Source organism: Triturus cristatus, chromosome 7, assembly GCF_964204655.1.
Source record: "Triturus cristatus chromosome 7, aTriCri1.1, whole genome shotgun sequence".
NCBI classification, from domain to species: Eukaryota; Metazoa; Chordata; class Amphibia; order Caudata; family Salamandridae; genus Triturus; species Triturus cristatus.
In genome coordinates, this window is record NC_140590.1 from 1232259598 (window position 1) to 1232274183 (window position 14586).

Here is a 14586-nt window from a genome sequence, read left to right on the forward strand (position 1 = left end):
CCACTGGAAGCAGACCTGTCCCAGTTCAAAGAATAGCGCTCCAAGCCTATCCCTTACAGCGTTGAGTAACAGGGTCCAGTGAAGGAAACGTTCAAGGCTAGCTGGTATCCATACGTAACTGGAGGGGCATGCTTTAAAAATACACATTTCTCTTCTGTGTTTGTCTTCAAATCGGTGAATACATTTAATTGTAATTGCTTTTGCCAGAGTATTTTAATGCAGAGCATAGCTGCCAAAATGAATTAAGAATTAAAAATTAAAAATGTGCGCACTCTATTTCTTTAATGATAACAAAACGGAAATGTTTGTTTAAGCACGAAAGCGTGTATAAGGAGATGAGGATGTCCTGGCACTGCAAATATAAGGGTCCCGAAATGTTTGTGGTTTGGTCCTCCTAAATATTAGTCCCAGCGTTAGAAGAGGCAAATGTGGCGTCAATAAAGTTTCACATATGGGTAAAGTTTTAAAAACTGGAAAGAATGTTTGTAGTACTTAAAAGCAAAAGAGGGAAATTTAATACATATTATAACTTATGGCCGAGGCTGTCCTTGGGTAAATAGCAAATATAGCACATGGTTTCATTTTTAGGTCTCGCCTAGCTAATGCGTTTACGCAATCGCTATGCGAGACTCTAGTAAAGGGGAATTTCAAAGTGCTCCCAAAAGTGGATTGCATGGCGAGCACACGCACAATCATGTGCATCGTGCCGCCATGCAATACGTTTGGGGAAGCGCTTCAGCCCACTGGCGCCCTCGGCATCATACTTCAAAGGGTCCGCTCCCCCGCCTGGAATGCGCTCCCCCGCCCCCGCCAAGCGCGCGCGCCACGCTCTGCTGGGCTTGTTATCCTCTGTAAAGATTTAGCGCCGCTGCAGCATTTCCATTCACCTGATCTTCGAGAATTAGAAACAAGCGCTAATTGGCCAAATCCCATCGAACATAAAATCAATGCGGATCAATATCAATATATCTCCTCCGTCGGCAGCGCTCGATGCTCGTGCGCGACAATCTACAGAAAGCAGTCCGTGGAGGCACGGAAACACGGATGCTTCTTCTGCCTTCAATGGCACGAGGACGCCAAACCTGAATGCAAAAGGTAACACGGGCCCCCTGCAGCGAGGGCTTCAGCTATTCAGCCTGAAGACTATGAGCACCACTGAGACACGGGTGTCTCGGGCACCTCACAACGTTCTGCATGGGGGAGCGGACATAATTTTATTTTAGACTACTTCCCGAGTGGTAATAATAATGAGGTATCGCACCGTGCTCCCGTAAACGGCGCCTAGGCACTTTACAAACGTTAGATACAACTTCTAGTGCCTGATCCTTGCGTTAATAACCTCGCATGGTTTAAGATTGTGTCAGGTCTGCTGGGACTTGTCCAAAACCTGGAAGTTGCCATAGAGCTCTGCAGTAAGTGCATGAACTCACTAAGCTCCCAAGTGATGTTTGTAAGGTAGAATACGTTACACTTTGATGCTTACTCTGTCCTCAGACAGTACAATCTGAGGGTTACCAATACGTCCAGTATTAGGGTTTGATTCCTTGTCACTTGACACTTTTTATGTCTCGGCAGTGTGACGCTTGGCAGAATGAGTTCAAAATCTTTGACTCCCCGTGATTGGCTGCCCTACTACTCTGCATTAAATATCCATGTTGAGACGATGCTTTTTATTACATAACCAACGTCATCCGTTTGCTCACCTGAAACATTAATGCAAAGAAATGTTGGAAAAACAGCTGTAAATTGTGATGAAAATACATACAAAGCTGTTTGCAATAAAATTTTACCTAGCACGTTTTAAAGATTTGTGCAGTGACTAACTTTAACAATCGTTGGCAAACCCAATAGGTCTCCCCTATGGCCAAGTTCTTGGCTTTGGCAAGCGGGTGGGTAACGGGAGGGCGGGTAGGGGGGATGGATAATGAGATTATTTTTAAACAAGCATTTGCAATGCAATAGGTCTCGCATTATGAAAGTTTGAGCTATTGGAATTGCTAAATAATGCAACACCAATAGCTCAAACTTTAATAATGCGAGACCTATTGTATTGCAAATGCTTGTTTTAAATGCACGCACTCAATTAATTTCATAATAACAAGACGGAAATGTATGTTTAAGTACAAAATAATTGTTTAATTATCAGACTAGGCTGCCTTTGCTGACAGAGCACTTTGTTTACCATAAAAGTAAATGGCAGGATGGTTAGTATTATTGCCTAAATATGTACCATGTGTTGTTTTTGTGAAAGATGTGTGTACTGTGAGAGTCTGATCTCGGCTAACAATAAAATAAAATTTCCACAGGGCTCATCAATATTTACTTTGTGCGCGTGGTCAATGTCCAATTTAAAATAAGCCTTGTAGAGTCTGCCATGAAGCTGATGAGGAGGGAGGGGATAGTGAGAGCAGACAGCAAAGGGGTGGAGGAGCATGATTCACTCGCTGCCATGAAGCTGACGAGAGAGGGGGAGAAGGGAGGGGGTAGTGAGAGCAGAGAGAAAGGGGAAGGTGATTCACGTGCTGTAAGGCTTAATGAGCCATTTCAGAAAGCCAGATGGCGGCTGTGCATGTTCACACACTCGTAAACGCAAGCTTGAGGCCAGCAAAAGTATGTGGTAGCACTTTGAAAACCCACTTACTAAATGTCTCGCAGAGTAGTGCATGCGCTGGCTCAGGCAAGACCTAAAAAGGGGGGGGGGGGGACTTTCCTGAAGTCAGTCCGTCGCATCGCCGGTCTTCTGCTCCTCTTGTGGCTCCACTGCAAGCACAGGCTCCCAGCCTCCCCTGCATCTAATCCTGAAGCTTCTGTCATGCATGAGAGCAGCTTAAGGATTGGCCTGAGCGCCAAGGATTTGTGCTCCCAGGGAGACTGGGAGCCTGTGTTTTGCTGTCTCCAACGCAGCTGGGTTGGAGAGAGCTTCATTGCGCATGGATCATGCAGGAAATATCCACCAGGATTGGAGTGGCACCCAGGATGCAAAAGTTGCAGACTCTGATTGGATCAGCCTTCCACTCAGGGAATGATAAGTCTGACCTCATTGTGGCAAATTGTGTTGCTCGAGTGTGACCTCTTTTCCGACAAGGCACCCACCACTGGTTGCCGAGAATGCAGAGACCCAGGAGTAGAGTCCAGGGGTTGGATTGCCATTCTTTCAGACCCATGGATAGGGTTCGAATTTGAGAAGGCATGTCCGTGATGGAGTACTGGTAAAAGGAATTTGCTAGTCTGATGGAAGGAGCTGGGACTGCAGCTGGTCGGGCTGGGCATCAGAGTAGAGACCAAACTGTGGAGGGTTCCATCCTTGGAACACAAGACTTCAGACCGCTGCTCAAGATAAAGAAACGTGCTGCCCCTCAACATCGAGGGAGACTGGCTAGCACCATATTATCACTGAAGGTGAGACTGCTTTGCCCCTGACCCCTTCCCTGTGCTGTGAGGTCGTGTGGGTGCTTCAAGTTACCATGTGTAGCTCCCTGTCCCAGAATTTGCATACTCTCCAGCTTTGCCCTTGCTTGTCCTGTACCAGTAGCAAGTAGCACCGTCTTCGTAGGTGCCCTGCTATTAAAAAATCTATAATGTGACCAGTTTGCCATGTGGTACAGACCCCTACCTCTTTTGTGTCATCTGCGGGTATGAGGGTAGACAGACACCGGACTAGTGGGACTCCAGTAACTGTGTCAAGTCACCAGGCACCCCTATCCAGACTTCTGGCAAACCCGGAGCAGTGTCCTCGCCAAAGAAGGGTGAGCACTTCTGTTGCTTTGGGCGGTGGGACAGTGGCTGAACCAGGAACATTAGACGTCATATCAACTGCTGAAACCCTAATACCGTAATAGGAGCATTGGTACCATTGCTCTAGCTTTGAAGAGTAACTCTGTGCAACGTGACCTGTTTAATGCAGTGTTAACTGTGTTTTTATAGTGCTTAGTGTCTAGGCTCTTCATTACTGTTTGTGGTCCGAACTCTGGCCTAAAGGGTGGTAGGTGGTTTTCGCTGTGCATTCTAGTTTTATGTGTAGAATCATTTTGTGTGTGTGTGTATTAAAGTACTTTTCTTGTATAAAGTGAAGCATTGATGGGACATTGATCTTATTTGCTGGTATTACGGTGTAAACTGGATTCTGAATGTCTGTCTAACCGCCCCTCCTTGAGTAAACCTTAGACTACTCTGTCTTGCTAACCTGAGAGACTCAAGTGTTGGAGAGGAGTGCTTGGTTATCCAGTTGGAGGTCCAGTAGTACTGTTGCCCTAAGACGCGAGTGGAGAACAGCTCCAATTGATGCAACTGGAGCCCATTGACTCCTGACTGCCTTGGTGCCCCAGGATCCCCATTGTCACAGATATGCAGTGTAAATTTATGCAACCTGTACAGTTACATTTCCAATACTAGCGTTAACAATGCAGCTGTTCTCATTTTCTCAAACCATACCATACTATGCAATGACAGACCATACTGTATGGCAGGGCAAACCATACCATACTATACATTTACAGGCCATACCATGCTTTATAATGACAGCCCATACGCTAGCATAACATACAATGACAAGCCATACCATATCATACTATACAATGCCCTGCCATACTATACCATATCATACCAAATCAATACTATAAAACATCATGAAAAAAAAGACACAGGCAAATCCTATTGGCGTTGCCAGTGCTTATTAATTCTGTTCAGTTTCCTTTGTGGAATGTATTTGACTAGCAAACCATGCTGTTTATAAGGATTGGAAATATTTAATTCAATGTTCAGTTTCAAGTTACTGTAAGATATGTGTTTGCTGTTTCCTAGTATTTTTTTCTTTGTTTAAACAATACTTTATAAACAAGCATTGGCAAACCCCAAAACTTGCTCATCACATTATAAAGGCACAACGTATTGACTTTGCCAGAGCTTGTTTAAAACACCCTCACTTTGTGTCTGCACTATGTAAATGAATGTGGTGATGATTTTGTTTGTTCACATTAACCACTTGTGTGGGTATTGCACAATTATTTTTCCTGTTTAGTTGTTTTTGCAAATGTAACATGTTTTTGTAATTCACCTTTAAGGAAAATCCCATTTATGTATCCATAAAATAACGTCAACATTGTTCTTTTGCCATGTTTATTGCATTAGTTCTCTTAGTATGATTTAAATAGAGGCATTGTGGTTGGTTTATTGGATTTCTTTCAAATAAAGTCATCATTCACCTTGCTCATTGCACCACACTAATCCGTGTTTACTTAATTAGTAACATGATCTTTATTAAATAGGACCACACAGATCTGTGTTTATTTTATTAGTAACATACTCTTAAATAGCACCACGCTAGTAACCTAATCTTTAATCTTGCAAAGGGAGGCATTATATTTTGCTAATTATGTTTTCATTTATGAAACCACACCGTAATTGTTGTGTTAACATATCTTCTTGTTTGTGCACATAACAATATAAGTGCATTCTGAATGAATGCAAGCCTTGCCTTTACTGGTACCTACCTGTGAGATGTGGAACTTTGGGTGTGATGCTTATGCTGTGCTGATCACAGTGCATTCATAGTTTCCATGAAGCCGTTGGTATCCACATCGTTTTTAGATCAAGCCTAGAGTCAGCGCGCATGCAAATAGAATACAGTAGAAACCCCGCCCACTCTCTGCCATTGGCTTGTGTCATTGCCCTTCCTAAATGCTGGCTTCTGATTCGTTAATAGGCTTGTTAGTCCCTCCTTAGTACCGCCTCTCCTTCATTTGCTACCTCCCATGGCGACTGGCCCTTTTACTTCCGCAGGCAACATGCTTTGGTGTACCATTTACAACCCCGCCCTCCCTCCCATTGTCCGCGCCTTCTTTACTCCCCCTGTGCCTTCTTTAACCCCCTGCCCTCCCGTTGTCCGTGCCTTCTTTAACACACCCCGTCCTCCCTCCATTTGTCCATGCCTTCTTTATCCCCCCGCCCTCTATCCTGTTGTCCATGCCTTCTTGACCTTGTGTAACTATTTTTGTTAACAATTGTGAATTTTGAACCCTCAGTAATTATCCATTTAAAATGCACTCGTCTGCTGTTAATCACTCTAGCAGCACCTTTGGGTATTGTCTGCGCTGTATACAAATACATGAATAAATAAACAAATGGTTGAAGGGTGTTACTTTCTATCATAGGGGAACAGGGAAAGATGACGCTCACAGACACTCTATGGCTTACTCGTTTGTAGTGAAGTGAGATCCTACATTGACTCCACTGTCCTCCATGATTGTACTCACTTTTAGGTAGCAGGGTGCATCTCAGCTCATTCTAGGACTTGTAGTTATGTATACAGTCCTAGAATACCTAAAGATGCAGAAAAGCATTGTCTATGGATTCTGCTTAGCTCCGTATTGGATAGACTCATTAAGATCAGAGCCGTTAATTACACTTTACAACGGTCAGTTTCTAATTGCACACTTTATTAACACTTTCTTAAAGAAGTAAGTGGAAAAGACTCAGTAAAATATGAGAAAGGAAACCAGTATTTCATCTTTTAAATATAGGTTCAGTGTTACCTAGATTTTACTAGCATATTCTGAATGTAAAAATACCAGTAATTATAGCAATAGTTCTAGGCATTGTAATATAGTGCTGGTTGTAATTTGCTTCTTCTGGTAGTATAAGTGAGTGCAAGAGTAACAGGGCTTTTATTCACTCGACCAGAAGTAGTTGTATCGGTGGTAGTAAAAACACTGAGGTAGTCAGTAGGGTTGTATGTAATTTCATAGGAAAACGATTTAATGGAATAGCATTACTGAGAAACCATTGTATCTATACTGTTTAATGGAAATTTCAAAATGAATGGCATTGACCTTTTCGTGGAAACCAATTCAGAGAAGGTCTTTTTGGTCAAAATTGGCTTTTGAAGGCTCCTTTTCAGGTCGAGCCTAGTGTCCGTGCGCTGCTCTGCGAGACTTGTTGTAGTTGAGTAGGGAATAGAAGCCACGCCCACTCTCCGCCCATATTTGCCATTGACTTATGTCATTGTCCTTCCTAAATGCTGGCTTCTGATTCGTACATAGGCTTATTAGTCCCTCCTTAGTACCGCCTTGTCTTTATTTGTCACCTCCCATGGCGTTTGGCCATTTTACTTTGGTTTTTGGTTGTTACACGGTACCTGTTATTCAGTCTTTAAGCACTATTTTCTTTATCGAGTTTCTCTTACTGCTGGCACGACATGCTTTGGTGCCTTTTTTACAACCCCACCTTCCCTCCCGTTGTCTGTGCCTTCTGCACCCCCCGTCCTCCCTCCCGTTGTCCGTGCAGTCTTCCTTCCTCCCGTTGTCTGTGATGCCTACCATTTGTAATGCAATAGGTCTTGCATTTACACGAGTTTGAGCTATTGTCATTGTAAACGACAATGCCTTTTATTTATGTTTTGGTTTTTAAAACCTAAATAAAAGGCATTGTCATTTACAATCCAATAGCTTAAACTCGCGTAAATGCGAGACCTATTGCATTGTAAATGCTTGTTGTGTGTGCATCTGCATACTGGGTTTGTCCATTATAATTTCTCAATGTTTTCGTCCGTCTGTTATGTGAAGGGTTGGTGCACTGATGCCCAGGTGTGGTGTTGTAAACGGGTATTCACTGTGCAACAATTTGTCCAAAGGCAGCATTTGTGGTTTTGTTTTGCATTTGGTATTGAGGGGTCATTATTGCACAAGTGGTATCTTCACCTGCACTTTGAATAAACTGTTCCCTGCTTCTTTGCTCATCATCACAGCTGATACTTGTTTTCTACTGGAAGCTTCTGGTCGTCCAACGCGATTTTGTACCTTCCTCAATCAGGCACAAAATGATAAGTCTTTTAAAGGAATATGTAAATCAACAAAAACATCTATCCTAGCAATGTGGCGACTGTGGTTGCCTCCAGACTAGTGTGTAAATTCCAAAGCAGTGCTGGAATACATGGCGTGTTTCCCTTTGGAATGTCATTCCTTTAAGTGAGTGTGGAATTAAGTATTAGGTTTTGTTCGGGGCAGGTGCATTCTTCTTGCACATCTTCATGGAAAGCTGTATCCTTCCCAGGAGATCCATGCTGTCCTCAGGTGAGCCCTTATGTCCTGGTAAAACACACTTGTTTATTAGGAATAAACATGTAATCCACAGGCAAATTATTATCTCATTAGCAAATAGTACCATCTACATTTCATAATAGAAAGAAAAAACTATTATGGGGAAAAAAAATAGAAACATATTTTTGTAAAATCTTGACTTTAGTTAATCAAACAGTTACTTCATATATGTGCAGCCCCTGGTTTCATCTGTAAATTTCCTCTACAGTATTCATAATTTGCCTGCCAAGTCCTGTGTCTAAATAATCCCCCCACCATTTTCTTGCTTTATCTATATACTTTGAAAATGCAACGCTTACTATGTTTCAAATTTATAGGAATCCATATATGTTTTCAGAGTTCTAGCCAGAGCCCTTGCTAGAAGTTGTTTCCGACACTATTTCCCGTGGCCACAATATAACTGGTATAAGTACAAATAATGCTCAATGGTGTCCTTCTGAGCTCTACAATAAACGCAATGAACTGAGGTGAAACACTCTGGCAGTCAATTTATATACCAGTAATATTCCATATCTGAACCTCTACAGGTGATTAGGGTTCTTTACCTGTACAGCATGAACACAAGTTATTGGTAAAGCAAGTAGGTCTAAGGTCAAGACCTGTTGGCTTTGCCGGTGCTTGTTCTCGTCTGGGTTTTAATTTGTCGAAACTTGCATCATTGACTGAATGCGATTCAGAAGAGCTATGGTTATATGCGCCTATAAGCCATGGCAGGGGTAATGGGGGGATGAGAAAATTGAAACCCAAGAATTTATATGCTTTTTGCTACCTTAAAAAAATTCTGTCTTGAAGGGCAATTTCAGACAAGTATTATTAAACAGGAATGATTTGGAGTTGGCTCCATGGATTAGAAATTGACCAATGTAACTCTGTACTTCATGTTATTTAAAATGCAGTTAACCAAGCAAGTAAGAATTATTTCTGGAAAGGCATACAGGATCAGTGACAATTCATTTTCCTACTGGCAAAAATATATGTTTGTGATGCCTTGACAGTAATGACTAGAAGAGCTAGTAATCCAACATATAAAGGTTTGGCCCAACAGTAGTCATTTAAAATAAAAGGGCAGCACATGCTTCAATTACTAGAGAAAATGCTGATTATTTTCTTTGTCTTTGGGCCCAGTTATTGGTTAGTGTGAGGGCTTTTGGGGAACCCCTCAGGGTTCAGAGGTTACACTTGAAAGGATTAATGGTATGAAGAGTGCATGGCTTGCCATGTCTGGTAAGTACAGTTAGATTTATGATCTCACTATCTCTGGTGGCTCCTGGCACACCTGCTGTCAGGTCACCATCAGACTGGAGATTATAACGTGTAAAAAAGTAAAAATGAGGCCACAAGCCTTTTCCATCTAAGCACCTGTCCGGTCCTCCCCGGCTTTGGAGCACGCAAATGACGGTCTCACCCAAGGAGCTGTGTAACACACGTCTTTATTTTTTGGCATGCAATGGTTAACTTAACGCACTATGTCATAAACGTTATTGGCGACACCCAGATACCCCTCAACGGAATAATTAATTTTGTAAGGAGTCCGCCGAGGACAACAAAGGTTCTACTGCACATCATCACATGATACTACATCTCTCCCTATGTTAAATAAAAGTACAGGAAACATATATACATTAGAGTTCCTCAATGAGTCTTTGAGGTGCTCGCACCAATCTTCCAGATAGTCTTATGAGATGTAGGAGTTGCACTGTTATCATAGATGTAGACTCAGATGCTTGACTTGGGCATCAGGTGGACTTGTCTTACTCGTGATGCAGAAACCCTCTGTCTCTGTTCTGGTGCTACGTGTCACAGAGTGAGGGGAGGAGCCGGCGAACGGATGAGCGAGGAGCAAGAAGGTGGTGTTGTGGTCGCAGTCCACAGGCTGCAGGGCTTAGGTTCGGAGCGCAGGGAAGTTGGAGCTCCATCCCCATATACCTCCACCACTCTCTCCACTCCCACGACCTTGCAGCCAGCGGGAGCCAGAAAAGGTGCTTCATAGCGAGCCCCCATTGACAACAGCAGTGAAAAGAGAAGCAGTGGTGAGTTGGGAAGCCGCCAGGAGAGAAGCTGCGTTCAAAAGCATTAGAGGATCGTTTGCGTGCCACCAGGTAACTGGCCACACCCGCTCTCGCCCCATTCCAGCGGTATTTGTTTACCGTATCTATCTGGCTTTAGGAAGCAGCTGGTAGTATCCATATGGTGACAGGAAGCAGCTGCTGTGGTACAGCCGCAGGTCCAGAAAATAGTTGAAAAGCAGGTCCGCGCTTTGCTCCACAGTTGGCAGGCACGTCCATGTGTTACGGAAACGACCCAGCTAGGACTGTTGTGTGGCTTTTGACCAGGTGAGCCCCATAAATCTATCAAGTCTACTTGGAAAACTGCGCAGGACCACTCAGGACCCTACTGCAGGCAGTCTACACAACCCTCCCCCATACAGGGGAGAAGGAAGACCCAAACTGGGTGAGTGGGCACCGTTGGCGTGCTTATGCCCCCGTACCTCAATTAAGAAATAAGGAGGTGAGGTGAGACAGGGAAGCGAGGCTGCGCCTTGGGGGCATCCGGTGGAGCTAAACCCCCCAAACTAAATCAGATGCAGTTGTCCGGCTTGCCCTTGCCCCACTCTCTCGAACAAAAGGTAGCAACTAGACTCTGCACATAGGACAGTATTAAACCTCAGTGTGTGAACCTGTAAAGTTCACTGCCCATATAATTCCTATACATCTGATAAGTGGATTGCACTACCACTACTACTGTCAGCGTCAATTCCCCTGTCGCCACTACAACACTACTCAACCCGCCTCAAAATGAGATCTGGTAGGTTAAGAGGCAAAGTGCCAGCCAATAACAAGAGAAAGCGGGAGCCTATAGCAGAAGAAGCATCAAAAAGAAGAGCCAAACGTGCAATACTAAAGTGCTCCTCTGTAGATAATAGTAGCCTAGAAAACAGTCTACAAGCAGCAGGTAATCCACACTGCAGTGATATTTTGGAAGTACACCAAACCATGGAAGGGATCAAGGACCTAATTGAAAAGCCTAAAAATTCAAAGATAACAGACTTTTTAAAGTTGTTAATGATCAAGGTGGCAAAATTGCCTCAAGTGAAAATCAGCATATAAAGGCGGTCGGCAACCCTGCACCCGGTCTTAGCTCTCCTGCTCAAGTCACCCCTTACCCTAACCGTTTAGGCAGTGGGACCTAGGAGGTTACAGCAGAAACACCTATTTATGTCCCCCTGTCACCAATGATTTTGATCTAAAAAAAAAAAACTGTGACCATACAGTCTGTTCGCCGAGGGCGACCCTCGCAAAATGGGACAAGGCAACATAGCACCAGCAGGTCAGGAACTTGTAGAATCTCAGCATAACCCTGTGATAAATACTGTCGAACACCATAGGATTGACTCTGATATTTTTGACATACCGAAGAGTTCCCAGACTAGGCTTTATTCCTTCCCTGAATTCAAGGTCCGCAGTGCTGAAGAGTTTGACTCCACCACCCCCTAACTGATAGTAGTCTGTCGAACAGGAAGAACAGACTGGGAAAACTGATCGCCCAGAGGCTATGGATGCCAGAGTAGGCAAGAGAGAAACGCATATTGGGCAAAGAGGAGATCCTAGCGCACATAGGGACATAATCAAGACGAAACCCGCACATTGCCCCAAATGACAAAGAGGGAGTGGAAGCATGCCAGGAAGGGTAGGAACAAAGCACGCTTCAGCTACGCAAGCTCCACAAGTGTACCCTTGGTCTCAAAACATGATGGTAACGAACATAAGGGGTCACACAGGTTGTTAAAGTGGGGAAGCCGGGAATAATCCCAGGTTTTCTGGTTTCGCATTGTGCAATTCAGCAACTAGATGTATATGCTTTGCTTCGACTATACCCACCTTATCGCCAATGCCCTCCTCAGCCCGACCGGCACCCTGCTGGCATCATTGCAGCTGACTGTCACATCATGGACCACACTTTTTGGCCCCTGGTAAAATATTTGCGAGTACCTATGTTTTAGAGCAGCTATGAAGTCATCGAACATTTCCATCCATGCAGTCCATCTGGCGCCAATCTCCTATTTTTTTGTAATGTTGAGTGGTGGTTTCAGAAACTCTGCAGCATCATAACATGTATTAGGACTTACTGACGTTGAGAGCATATGCTGTCCCAATGACAGTCGCTGTTCACTTGGACCTGCAACTTCTGTAAGTATCAGCCGTGTGCTTACATCTGGGCCGTCACGCCCAGGCTGGCTGATGTTGTATGGTGCCATCTTCTTTCTTAACTGTGAGTAACGGTTTTGTCTCGTGCACATGTTTGTTACTGCTCTCAACTTAGCGCATCATACCTGGTTGTCACTGCCTTTAGGGTTTCTTTACGCCTGCTCGTCTCTTCCTGTATTGCTTTCTTGCACTTGGCTGTCGCTGCCTTTAGCGCTTCTTCGTACCTGGCTGCCGCTGCCTTTAGTGTTTCTGCTTTGTTTGGACGATGGTTCTGTGGTGCAGTATCTCTTCTTTTTCGGCCTTACCAGAAGGCTTCTGGCCGGCTTTCTGATTGTGCTCCTAGGTAGGGCCTTCACTTTCTTTGAGGGCCTTGTAAGAGCTAGAGCAGTGCTTTGACTCCGCATACACCAACCGTTAACTGCTTCTTGGGATGTTCGTGGCACTCACAAGCAGTTTGTTGAACCTTGGCAAACTCTCAGGGAGAGCAGTTTTGTTTCTTCGGGGCATGTACTCCTATTCGTCGCCATTTGTCGCGTCCTCCCCAGCTCTGGAGCACGCAAATAATCATGCCATACAAGGAGCTCTGTAACACACGTCTTTATTCTTCCACATGCAACCGTTAACTGAACGCACTACGTCCTAAACTTTATTGACCACATCCAGATAACTCCCCACTGATTACGTAATTTTGTAATGAGTCCGCTGAGGACCACAAGTGTCCCACTGCACATGATCACACAACACTACAGCATCCAAGATTTGGAACAACATCCATAAGGACAGCTCCAACACTGCTCTAATATGGTAAAGAGTTGAAGACACGCCTCTTTTAAGAATAGTACTTCACAATGTAGTGACAATCCAATAACCAGCTATCTTTCCTATCAATTGTTGACTGTATGTTTGCCTTTGCCCTGTTCATCCCTAGGTTCACGCTATACAAATAACCACACACATACATGTGTTAGGTAGTCTTGCCCACACGCATTTGTTAATGACTATAAGGGCCAAGAGATTCGGAATACCCTGGTACAATTTTAATGTGGTATCCTTAAAAGTTCTCTAAGTCTAGTTTTCCAGCTAAATGGACTCCTATCTATGAGGATATTTGTAACTCAATTAACTTTATTTGTGTATGACTAGAGTGTTTCTCCCAGCTTTAAAAAGTTTAGAAACACTGAAGGGGATAGCGACCGTTGTTGTGACCTGGAGGTGGATTTCCAACAATTTGAAATCAGCAGGTCCATATGAACTCAAATGTGCAGCTTTCATTTCCTCAAAGGCATCATTCATGTTTCTTTGAAAGGTCTTTGGCTAAATTCAGCAAATTTCAATTCACAGATTCCTCTGTTCTGTCTATTAATAAAACTGGTGAATTTGTTGGCTGGTACTCTTTGCTAATGGTAAACATCAATGACAACATCTTGGCTACCTTCAATATAGCGATTTAGGCATATTATGGGACAGAGAGCACGTCTGGTGTATCATGCCTGGCTTGCTATCAGTCATAAGAAAACTGCAGTACAAGAATTGGGCCCAAGTTGAGGTAGCAAAGATTGTGGTAGGCTGCCTTTTAGATTCCTTTTGGGCAATTTGCTTCGGGTTGTGCCCTGCACCAGTCCTATTTTAGGGTGACTTCCCTGCTAAAGTGTTTGTATGTCTTTAATTCCTTTTAATCCAAGATTGATCCGTTGGATGGTGGTTGCTTATTCTATGCATATGGTTAAGTCCAGATACGCTATACTTCGCTCGAAGTATACTGAAAAATGGTTACCTTGGAATTCATGCTAATTGTTTGGTAATCCATATTGATAAAACCGAAGTCCTGTTGTGCGGTGAAAGGAAAAGACAACAATTTCTTGATAGCTTTCCAGAAGGGAGATGGAGGTGATCCCGAGGCACAGATGGCTTTGTATGATCTCTTCCTGCTAATTGTTGGGGAAATAGCATTCGAAAACATGTACAATATTGAATTTTATGTCCGCACTGAGAGAATTTTATAGATTATGATGCTCTGTACAGTGGCATCTCATTTTGCTCTGTATCAAAAGCTGTGGAAAGTATTACTTTTCGAACTTAATTATGCAGGTTTGTTTTTATTTTTAATTTTTTTTTTTTTTTTTTTTTAAAGAAAGATTTTATTTCTTTTCAAAGTAGTTTTATAGTGTAAGTTGTGTCATTATTCAAAGTTCGTAGCCTAAGCAGTTAAGCTTAAAGCTGGATCTGATTGCTTGATCAGTCCAGGCACAGTGAAGACTGGGGAAGTTTATATATTTGTTGGATGACTT

The 14586-nt window shown here is 43.4% G+C and overlaps 1 protein-coding gene across 1 annotated transcript in view; it reads left to right on the top strand.

The window, feature by feature from the left end:
- MAPK7 (mitogen-activated protein kinase 7) overlaps positions 1 to 14586 on the top strand; it is a 67628-nt gene that overhangs the window by 35071 nt on the left and 17971 nt on the right. The window lies entirely within an intron of this gene.